The sequence below is a fragment of the Palaemon carinicauda genome, unplaced genomic scaffold (assembly GCF_036898095.1).
Source record: "Palaemon carinicauda isolate YSFRI2023 unplaced genomic scaffold, ASM3689809v2 scaffold1600, whole genome shotgun sequence".
NCBI classification, from domain to species: domain Eukaryota; kingdom Metazoa; phylum Arthropoda; class Malacostraca; order Decapoda; family Palaemonidae; genus Palaemon; species Palaemon carinicauda.
This window is the reverse complement of record NW_027169149.1, coordinates 20,511-33,010: the sequence shown is the minus strand read 5'-3', so window position 1 is coordinate 33,010 and position 12,500 is coordinate 20,511. Positions and strand designations below refer to the sequence as shown.

General features: G+C 38.9%; 2 pseudogenes; one reads left to right on the top strand and one right to left on the bottom strand.

The window, feature by feature from the left end:
- Positions 1-3,735, top strand: part of LOC137635698 (chitotriosidase-1-like) — a 4,242-nt pseudogene extending 507 nt beyond the window's left edge.
- A 4,723-nt stretch (positions 3,736-8,458) lies between these two features.
- On the bottom strand, positions 8,459-12,353 carry LOC137635697 (zinc finger protein OZF-like; annotated as a pseudogene).
- Positions 12,354-12,500: the final 147 nt, after the last annotated feature.

Below are 12,500 nucleotides of genomic sequence, written 5' to 3'. Positions count from 1 at the left end.
TTTAAACAACAGATTAAATTCACGGCAAGCAATAAAAAACTATTACCATGCGCTCAAGTAGCCAGAGGATTGACTGTGCTACGCTTTATGCCATAGAACACTTTACAAGACAACTTATCTCTATCCATCTATTCCAGAACACACGGTTTCGATGGGCTCGACTTGGACTGGGAATACCCCGCCAGCCGAGGGGGGTAAACCCGAGGACAAGGAAAACTTCGTTCTTCTGGTCAAGGTAGGGCAAATTGCAAGGCAGTGAGTTCTAACCATTTTAAAATAATCCTTGTACAGTATGTCTCTTTAAAAACAGTTTCTATTATTTATAAAAAAAAAAAAATTATCTCAAAGATCAACGCTATACCAAGATAAAAAACTTTCTCATCTCAGGATTGACGATTTCAGGGATTTTCGTAACTTTACCAATTAAAAAAAGAATCATCTTTTACGATCATATAAATCAGCGCTGATACACCAACGGTACAAACCTTCTCATAATTGATGATTTCATTGATTTCCATAATCTTGCCGACAGGAACTTCACCAAGAATTCTTGAAGTACGGATGGATGCTCACTGCAGCCACAGCAGCCTCAAAATCCATCATTGACCAAGCCTACGATGTCGACGACTTGGTGAAACATTTGGACTACATCCATATCATGGCTTATGATTACCACGGCAAATGGGACGGACATACTGGCCACAACGCTCCCCTCTACTCCCGTGAAGACGAACCAGATGAAGAGAAGCCCTGAATGTGGTACGTATCATGAGGGCAATTTATAAAGTTCGATGTACTAGTTTTTGAGTGCTCACATTGATAAATTTCAAGGCAGAAATAATTGATGTTTTGCTGCATAAAACTGGTCGTGAAAAAATCAACCAAAACGTTATTTATCAGCGAAAAACTTGACTCCCCAGTCAGGTTGGCAGTAGAGAAGGTCGGCTAAGAAGGGGGCGTCCCCCAGAAATGCTTTCAACTTTCTCATAAGCACCTGCTATGTGCAGATATCTGACTCTAGCTTTCCCAAATTAATTTATATGTATTTGAGCAATCTTTTTCTTTTTTCTCCCAACTTCTTTATCCTTGTCTCTCTTTAACTTGGCTAGTCTTCGAGCATTTTAGCATCCACTAATGCTATACTAAAATGATGTTTTGCTTTCAGGATGCAACAGTTAAGGCTTACCTAGAGGCTGGCGCTCCAGCACACAAACTCGTCCTTGGCCTCGGGTTCTACGGAAGGACCTTCCTGTTACAAGACCCAAGTCAACCTGGCATTTCCGCCCCTGCCCAATCAACAGCCTTTGCCGGACCTTACACCAAAGAGGATGGATTCCTTGGTTACAATGAGGTGTGGAAAAGTAGCAATTATGATTAAATGAAAAATTCTTTTCTTGAAAGTAAAACTTTATCCCAGTTCAGTGACCACCGTAAAACCATGGAAACAATATACGAATAAATGTGCTTCTTTTTCCTCTCGCAGATTTGCGAGGAGAGCAAACAACGGAAGGCGGACTGTGGAACATCGTGTGGCAGAAGCTCACCAGGTGCCCTACATGTTCCGCGACAACATGTGGGTTGGTTATGACGATCCCTTCTCCGTTAAGCTGAAGGTTGCCTACGCACAGTCCCAAGGTCTCGGAGGCGTCATGATCTGGTCCATCGACACAGATGACTTCACAGGTGCCTGCTCTAGGAACAAGGAGAGGTGAGACACACGACTATCATTCTTCTTGAAAAAATGATATAGATACCTGAACTTCTACCGCTGCCCTTAGCTAGTCGAGGCTCCGTTTAGCCATAGCCAATATTGTCTTGAAGTTCAAGTTTGCTAACAGTACAGTATTTGGTATTTTCTCTTTTAATATCATCAATTATTACTAGCTACAATACAACCCTAGTTGGATAAGCAGGATGTATTAAGCCCATTAACACAAAAAAAAAAAAAAAACCCGATGAGGGAAAGGAAATAAGGATAAAATAAACCACAAGCAAAGTAATGAACAATTGAAATAGAATATTCTCAGAACAGTAACAACATAAAACAGATCTTTCAAATATAAACTATGAAACGGAGACTTACTGTACGTTAGCCTATTCAACATAAAAACATTCGCTGCAAGTGTTTTGCTTTAGAGAAAGACAGCTCAATAAATCCAAGGTCTTTACGACAATTTCCATAAAAATGAGGATATATTTTGAATATTAATTACAGCTGAGGATCTATCACGCGCAACTTTACGTTACCTGGAATTCTCTTTTCTTATACATAGGTTCCACTCTTAATGGCCATCAACCAAGCCCTGGTGGAACACAAGGACAAGCGCCCAACTCCTGGCGAAACATCCGGAGAGGACACCAAACCAGGCATGGATGTGAAGCCTGACATGGCACATCCTGGCATGCCTGGTAAACCTAGCATGGACGACAAACCCGAAATTGACCTTGATGTTGATAACGATGTTGATGATAGAAGGTAAGCTATAACTATAGTTAAAATAACAATAGTGATACGACCATTCCATCTAACGGTAAAGGACTATGCTGCTTATCTTAATTGACGTATGTCGGCATCTGTACGTGTTCTTCCGAAGTTCGGAAGTGAAGTGTTTAACGATGTAGCGTTAGTAACGAGTTCTTCCGCTGTTCGGAAGTGAAGTGTTTAACGATGTAGCGTTAGTAACGAGTTCTTCCGCTGTTCGGAAGTGAAGTGTTTAACGATGTAGCATTAGTAACAAGTTCTTCCGCTGTTCGGAAGTGAAGTGTTTAACGATGTAGCGTTAGTAACGAGTTCTTCCGCTGTTCGGAAGTGAAGTGTTCAACGATGTAGCGTTAGTAATTACTGCTGTTTAATTCCCTAACAGGGCAATTAAACCTTTCTTGGGAAAAAATTCTTCAAAGGCCTCTGTCTCAGCCTTTGTGATAAATTCTAATATATAACTGGCTTATTTAACCTGACCTTAACTTAGATAACTATATTTAGATATAAAGGGTTTTATCTCAACACCTATATTTAAATAAATAAATATTTATTTAGGTTTTTTTCAGTTTTTATGAGCAGGCGACTATAGTCAATTTGATGATGCTGGCAGTTGCTATGCAAAAATTTACGTACGTATTTTAAAAATCAATTATTTGTTTCATTTCAGAACCTCCCGCGTTGGTGGCAAAACCAAGTCCCAGGGCGGTGGCTCTTCGGCCGTGACACCGGCAGTTACCACTCTGTTTGCACTTCTCTTTGCTGCTTTCCTCGCTAAGTAATGTTTGACGATTATACAGGAGGAGCAGTTACATAGCATCATCCCTACCGCAACTGCTGCTGCCGACTCTAAATCTAAAGCAACTGCGTCAACATCGCATTTAGGTTTTTAAATGAGGCCTGCTAGAGAAGAGAGACGTGTCCTTTAACAAGCTGCTGGTATGAATACAAGAATGCAATAGAAAAATTCCAGCTGAATTTGGCCATGACAAAAGAATATATTCACCAATGGAAAATAGATATAATTTATTGGTTTCAGATTTTTTAACTTTTTATAGAGTGATTAATTGGTTTAAATTCAAGGTTCTCTTTCTACATTCAGCAAATCTTCACGAAACGACACACTACAATCTGTCGCACAGTCCAGGATTGGTTGAACTTTTACAATCTGTTAAAATTTGCAAATTAATTGTGAAAAAATGTTTGAATGCATTCGATCTTGAAAAATCCGACTGTAAGTGTTCGATCTTGAAAAATCCGATCGCATGTGTTCAACCCTGAGAAATCCGACTGAATGTTTTTGATCTTGAAAAAAAAACAAGGATCAAAACCTTGTAGGGATGAATGAATCAAAGTGATGCGTTATCTGCAAGATTGCCTTAAAAATGTAAACTTGTCTTTCAAAAATCCGTCCTTAAGTTGAATATTTTTTCCTACGACCTAATGTTTGCTGGCGCAAGATAGCATTTTACAATACATCCCCTGATACCGTATAAGTACGCGTACTTTATTTCTGTAGGGATGAATTTAGATGAAAATAAAAGGAAACTTTTTATAAACTTGCCCCAAATACCTGTATATTATCAAGGCTTATAATGGGTTAACATATACCTAAGCAGGTCTTCTTTCCTAAATCTCTGCCTTGCAATATAAAACAATGCATTATCGTATGAACGTGTTTGTGATAATTTGTTATAAGTATTGATATTTAAGAAACTTCTTTAACTCAATATAGTAACTAAACGTACGCCCGAGATGACGGTGACATTGTTTGATGGAGACGTAATCAAAAAGTAGTAATGATTCTGAGATAATAAAAATAATTAAAATCAAAGAACGGCCGATTCTAAAATTTTAGGTTACTTGAAGATTAGCGAAAAAAACTATTCTCAAATATTTGCAGATTAAAGGCTATTGATTAGTTAGATTGTCAATAAATTTAGAGATGATTCTCCAAGAATATGATTAGTTATGATTTACCATGATGATAATTAGTAATGATTCGCAAGAACAATAATTAGTGATGGTTCTCCAAGACATTAATAAGTAATGATTCACCAGACAATTATTAGTGCTGAGTCTCCAAAATACTAATTAGTAATGTCTTTTAGTTTAGAGAATATTTTGCCTAAATATATTTTGATAATATGCTTAATATTTAAGGATGAAATGGGGTGTCTGGTTATTCATTTCAGGTCAATGTTCCTTCAATATTCTTACAAATTTCTGTTTTTTTTTTATTTCCTGTTCACAGAACAAACTTAATCTTTCAATGTTAAAAAGATTTATTTTTTATCTTTTTCTTCTTTCAAATAGATTAAAGAGTATTGTAGATTTAATATAAAGCCTATCTATTCTTCGATATGTTATGTGAAATGTGAATATATTTCTATCTTTCGATTATATATATATATATATATATACTGTATATATATATATATATATATATGTATGTATACATATATATATATATATATATGTGTGTTTATTATATATTATATATTATATATATATATATACAGTATATATATATATATATATATATAAACACACACACACATATTATATATATATACTGTATATATATAATTATATATAAAGTATAAAAATTTTACAAATAAAAAAACCTGAATATATCTAAAGTATTAAAGTATTGTAAATTGATATATTGCCTATTACGTAATAAATAAAATTTGACTTGAAAGTTTTCGTTTCCATAAAAAGTTACCCTACATAGCAGCGCCTCCTCTCAGGAGACTGAACACGAGCTTCTTGTTTCGCTATTCGATAAGCAGACTTCCACATCACGAGACTGTCTTCCGCACAGGCCGTTAAAAGAAGGTCGAGGTTAAAGAGCGCAGAGCGACGCAAAATAACCGTCTTCCGCACAGGCCGTTAAAAGAAGGTCGAGGTTAAAGAGCGCAGAGCGACGCAAAATAACTGTCTTCCGCACAGGCCGTTAAAAGAAGGTCGAGGTTAAAGAGCGCAGAGCGACGCAAAATAACTGTCTTCCGCACAGGCCGTTAAAAGAAGGTCGAGGTTAAAGAGCGCAGAGCGACGCAAAATAACTGTCTTCCGCACAGACCGTTAAAAAAAGCTAGAGGTTAAAGAGCGCACAGCAACGTAAAATAAAGTAACATTCAAAACATTCCATGCAATGGAATCAAAGTTGTGGAACCCTATTAGAAACATCCCAGCCTGGTAATCTGCTGGACTGGGGTTCAAGAACGGCTCAAGCTTGATTGCTTCTTTATGAGCAAAGGATAGGAGGTTTGGGGGAGCCTATAGGTCTACCTGGTGAGTCATCAACAGCCATATCTTGACCCTACTTGGTCCTAGCGTGGGTGAAGAGGAAAATTGAGTGCTGATTATATGTATATATGGTCAGTATCTAGGCCATTGTCAGTATCCCTTGCCTCTGCCATTCATGATGACCTTTAAAGCCTTTAATGTGATAAGGCTCCTAGGAAAATGGTGGAGATATAAAGGAGAGTTGTTTGTAAAGCGGTTTTATCAGTTTTGTGTCAGGTCTGAATTGATCTAACGATGACAAAGTTTTTAGCTATCCTTGAAAAGTCGTGGCGGATAGCTTATGTGAAGTTGAAGTCTGAAGCCACTGCTCGGTAAACTGACCTGTTTCAAAACATGCCATCGTCTTTAGTGAAGCCACAGAATTCTTAAAAGGAATGATTTCAGTCTGTCATTAAGGAAAAACCTGGAGATGTTATACAGAAACGGAGGAGACAAAAGCCGATCCTGTAAGTCCAGAATGGGTGCTCTGGAAGACTGAAGCACAGAACCCTGAACTCGTGTTTCTTGTTTGTTTAAACTGAATCTTCAATCCTTCCTAGAAGATGGATGGTTTGGGCCTGGAAGTATGCGTTCTTTAGGTCCAGCGTGCTAGTGAAAACCTATGGTTTTAGCCCTTGTCCGAACTCCTCCAACATGGTGTGGACATCGACCCAAAGGGACAGTTCCTTGCGGATCCTTTCGCACGGGAGATTGTTGAGGCTGGGGTCTTGACTCGTGGCGGATAGGATGGGACGCGATACTCTATGTAAGGATTCTTCCCTGGGAGAGAACTCCTATAACTGATAGAAGTAAGGTAACACTTAACCCTACCAGAACTGGTGGCCTATTAGAAACATCCCTGCTTGGGGATCGCCAGACTGCGGTTTGATTCCCGCTCAAGCTAGGTGGTTTCTTGAAGTGTCTGTAACCTCACCATCCAAACATGGACTTTGCCAAGGATATATATTAGTAGGGTAGATGTCCCACTTAAAGAAGAGCGACCTCTCGCTTAATTTTATGACCCTCTTAAGCCCTTTATGACCTCACCTATTTTACTTTGTTACACTAAGGGGTGGGCACTTCTATATCTTAAGATACACATACAGCACTCACTAGAGCAACTCAAACTTACACATTTGATCTTATGTTCAAACTTACAGTGAATGTGTTTATGCTGACATGTTTCTTTTTATAGTTTATTTAAAAAAGATCTATTTTAATGTTGTTATCGTTCTTACAATTTGTGGTTTTAACTGTTCATTATTTCACGTGTAATTTATTTCCTTTCTTCACTGGGCTATATTTTTCTGTCGGAGCCCTTGGGCTTATCGCATCCTGCTTTTCCAACTAGGGTTGTAGCTTAACTGGTAATAATAATAATATTTATAAGATTATCAGCAATTAGCAGTCATGTCAGAAAAATATTTTCATATCTAGTCGACAATTTATGAACTAATTCATAGCTGTCTGATCACGTCTCAAACAAAACAGACATTAACCTCCAAGAGTTCTTGTGTAATCTCAAGTAACTAAAAGACATCTATGACAAAACCTGTGAGATCAGTTATGAGAAAGAGATTACCAACAGATTGAAAATAATGTGCGATGGGGGGATCCAGGTAATTTTATAGATATTCCAGTTTTGCAGCTCGTTCATTTGTCTCGTACATGAGGATTCGTGATATTTCTTTCGTCCAAACCACATCTAAACGAGTACACCTTTCTCGTCACAAAGGAGTTATGTGCTCCCTCTTTCTACACAACAGACATTCAAACCTTGACTTATTTTGTTTCCCGTAACATTAATTGTCTTCGTGGCCTGAACCAGCGCATCTGGTGCATAGTGAAAGCTCCCTCAGTCTGGCCACTTTATCATTATAATGATTAAGTTGACACATTTTCCCAAAGTATGGCCTTCAGCTGCACATAATTTACAAGTTGATTTAGTTAATTTATTTACACATTTAAAATTTAGAGTTCTTTAGATCAGTGGTTCCCAAACTATCTTACCTGACGCCCCCTTTTTGCTCCCAGCAGACCCGTACGCCCCCACTCCTCTCTTTTTTTTTTTATATGAAATGATTCTTACATTTATTTCTTAGCATTGTACAGGAAAATAGATTTCTGTTTGTATTACATTTTAATAATGAAATCCACTCAAACAAATAATAGTACATTCCAGTAACTAAAAACGAAACATTTGGTTCAAAGTGAGCGAAAAAAGTTTGAACATTAGCCAATTTTATTATTCTATTAAACAAGTAATTTCAAGCAGATGACTTCACGCCCCCCTTGTATCGTCCTCATGGCCCCCTAGTGGGGCGCGCCCCCCAGTTTGGGAACCACTGCTTTAAATGATTCATCTGACAATTTCTAATTTCATTTACCTCTGATAAATATCCTGTCACACGTCAGAAGCCATACCATAGGTAACAGAGCTCACACAAGAGGTGAAATTTCCCCTCAGTAACAACCCTTCGTTGATTTCTTTGCAAGCGTCTAGTAAAGATTGGACCTCACTGAAAAGAACTAGATTGAGAACATGTACATGATGACTTGCTTTACGAGTACTGCCTCTCTAGCATGTCTGCCACTCATTGCCAAGCTAATAAATTGGCCTTGAATACTCGGAACATTAAGTATTTCGTCGGCGTGCTCTAGCATCGAGTTGAAAATCAGCGTTAAGTCTTAAGAAAGACCTTGTTCGAGCAGTGGGTCATGACTAGTTACCAACTCTAGAATTTTCCAGATATTACTAGGATTACCATTCTCTTCTCCCTCTCTGACCCAGTTTCTGGGTACAAGTCACCAAGATTAATTGCTGCAATGACTATGAAGTGACAATATTCCTTGATTCTTTTTTCAAGACTCATATATTACCTGCCTCAAAGAATCAAATTCATTAATTTTCTTCTAATCACCCTAAGTAACCATTAGCAACACTAAGATGAAGTACAAAAATTCTTTGCTTTACCACACATTTTTTCAGTGGGCCACATGTCCCTCTGTAGCAAGAACACTGTAGATGAGCCGCAGGTTACCACTTACAACTACGTTTACTGAACGAGCAGCAAGTGAGATTCAAATCCTACACCTTAGAAATGATCTACCTTATTGGGAAGAGAAAGAAGCCACAGATGAAGAAATTTTATCGAACTGTATCAAGGTGGCAGCAAACTTGACTCGGCTTTCAGGGCCTTTATTCACTTGAGCTCACGAGATTGGAGTTAATAGATGATGGTAGATGGTCCTTAAAGCATGTACGCAATATTGAATCATCAGTACATACATAAATATGAGAATTGGAATGGGAGATAATCACTGATAAAGATGTGGAAAAAGGCCAGGTGACAGAACTCAATCTTGACAACGAACTAAAGGACTGGGGCATCGTGGGCCGCAATGCCAATCCTCAACGAGACGCAAAGGAGAGATGCTGCAAATTCAGGGTGATCAAGAACTCCAGTATAGGGCGACGGACAATTTGTTTCTCCGTCCCGTTCATACGAGAAAGGCGAATGCCTCGTTTCCTCGTATGTCAAAATTACTCTTCCCAGATCAGTCAGTTACGCATGAAGATGTGAAAGAAAAGGCACCAAATAAATTTTCCCATTCTAAATCAAAACAAATGCAGAATACATTTGAAATAGCTCTTCTTTTTAAACCTCCCAGATGTTGAATTTTGCTCGTCACCTCTCATTCAGATACTGTTCAAATGAAAATCCAAGTTATCTAACCAGATTCCCAGTCTCTAGGACAGTCCCCCCCTGGTCCTTTACATCTGTCTCAATTCTGATGTAAATGTAACTGAATCTCTATCAAAACTGTATCTTACAGCTCACATAATTTAACCAGGTGTTAGTATTTTATTATGTAGTAGTTCTTTTGATCTTAAATTATAAAGCTATATAGTACTGCGCTCTCACATTTTGGCTTCTTCTTTCAACTTATTCAACAAATCAGCTCTTCTAGGAGGACACTCCAAAATCAAACCAGTGTTCTCTAGTCTTGGGAAGTGTCATAGCCTCTGTACCATGGTCATCCACTGTCTTGGGTTAGAGTTCTCTTGCTTGAGGGTACACTCGGGCACGCTATTCTATCTAATTTCTCTTTCTCTTGTTTTGTTAAAGTTTTTATAGTTTATATAGGAAATATTTATTTCAATGTTATTGCTATTCTTAGAATATTTCATTTTTCCTTTTTTCCTTTCCCCACTGAGCTATTCTCATTGTTGGGGCCCCTGGGCTTATAGCATCCTGCTTTTCCAACTACGGTTGTAGCTTAGCAAGTAACAATAATAATACACTTGCATGTGATCTATACCATGTCTATTTATCACAAGATGCCCAACTGTTACTCCGGGTTTTATGTTGGACGACAATTCATCGAGCTGAAATAAGTATCTGTTCTGATCTCAAGTGACCTAAGAACATGCAGTATAGGATTTCCTCTGGCATAGGATTTTGTAAGTTTGATCAAGTCACTGTTCATACCAAGTCCTTTACCATATTCTCTACAAGACTATGAACGTAAGACTTTTTCTTTATGTATTTTTATCCCTTTTACCCCCAAAGGAGGTACTGGTACGTTTCACAAAACTCATCCCTTTACCCCCATGGACGTACCGGTACGTTCTTGCAAAATTTCTTGATAATTTTTTGAGAAACTTCAGACAATTTCCAAGAGAATGAGACCAACCTGACCTCTCTCTGCCAAAAATTAAGGCTGTTAGTGCAATTAAAAAAAATATACTGCAAAATGTGCTTGGAAAAAAATAACCCCTGGGGGTTAAGAGTTGGAAATTTCCAAATAGCCTGGGGGGGTAAAAGGGTTAAATGTCTCTTGAGGGTATGTTTCTTATCAAAGCTTTCCCCACATTCCTCACAGGCATAAGGTTTTACTGCATGTCTCTTTTCATGTTTGACCATTTCAACTTTAATGGTAAATCCCTTCCCACAAACACTACAAACAAAGGGTTTCTCGCCTGAGTGCGTCCTAAAATGAGCTCTAAGAGTAGCTTTCTGAATGAACCTTTTCCCGCAAACTGTGCATCCGTGGGGTTTTTCTCCCGTGTGTTCTCATATGTTTCGTTGGGGGACTCTGGCCGACGAAGCTCGTCCCGCACACTTCGCAGGCAAACGGCTTCTCCCCGCTGTGGATTCGAACGTGCCGGTAGAGTCCCGCGTCGAATCGGAACGTCTTTCCGCACTCGTTGCAGACGTACGAGTGGATTCTCTTGTGCCTCTTGGGATTGGGTTTTAACCTGAACCTTTGGCCACACTCCTCACAGGAAAACAGCTTTTCTTCGCGAGTCCTCATGTGACTCTTCAGTTTAGGTTCCCTCACAAAATGTTTCTGTGGAATGGGTCCTCATGTGTGCTGAAAACCCATATTTCCCCATAAAACCTTTGCCACATTTCCTGCAATGGAGTGGCCATGCACCGGGATGGCCTCTCAAATGTAGATCAAGGTTTATTTTAGCACCAAAGGTTTTACCGCACACACGACAATCGGGCGACTTTTCCACATGCTGTCATACGTTTTTTCAGTATATATTTTGTAGGTAGCAGCAGTAGGGGATTCAGCATTATGAAGCTTCATCTGTGGTGGATAATGTGGGAGGGTGGGCTGTGGCACCCTAGCAGTACCAGCTGAACTCGGTTGAGTCCCTTGTTAGGCTGGGAGGAACGTAGAGAGTAGAGGTCCCCATTTTTGTTTTTGTTTTCATTTGTTGATGTCGGCTACCCCCCAAAATTGGGGGAAGTGCCTTGGTATATGTATGTATGTATATTTTGTAGAAAATCGTTTGTCACAATTCGTACAAGAAAAAGGTTTTTCACCGGCGTGAATCCTTTCATGAACAGTCAGTTGGTATTTCTGCTTAAAATTTTTCCCACAACTTTCGCAAGGATACGGTTTGTCTCCCGCGTGAACCATCATATGATTCTTAAGGTTACCTTTATAACTAAACTGTTTTTCAAACACACAACGCTGAAACTGGGTCTCTATTTTATTACCTTTCTCATTAGTACATTTATATCCAGAAGTCAATAACTTTCCAGATTCTAAACATACTTCTTCATAAATATTGTTCGGGAACAAAGGTTATTCCCTGTTTTTTTTCACTCATAGTATTACTGTCTACTGCTACACAAGTTACTTTACAGGGAGACTCTATCAGGAGATTTTCTGCGACGGCTTCTAAACTTTCACTATTTGGCTTTTCCTCAGCGTGCATTTTTTTCGCATGCTTCAACATTGTCTCTTTGACGGCAAATCTTTTGTTGCACTGGGTGCAAGAAAACGGTTTCTCCCCGGTATGGGCCCTTCTCTCACGGACATCGAGGAGATATTTCTGCCTGAATCTCATCACACATCCCTCGCAACGAAACGGTTTCTCGCACGTGTGGATCTTTAGATGGGTCCTGTAGTTACTTCTACGAGTAAACTGATTGTAGCATACTCCACAAACAAAGGAGTCTTTCTTCTGTTCGACTCTTTTGATAGAGGGGAGGCTTTTTGGATTCAAAACCTGCTTCTTCTCCACTGAGATTTTTAGGAAACGAAGGCATTCCCACACCATGTGTCACCTCTTCTACACAATTTTCTCCCAGAGGATGATCTTGTATAACTTCCTCCTCAGTTTTGACATAAAGATCATTTTCAGTTTTAATTTTCCTCTTACAAGGAAAAAGATTTTCCTCCTTGGAAGTTGCCACACACAAAAGCA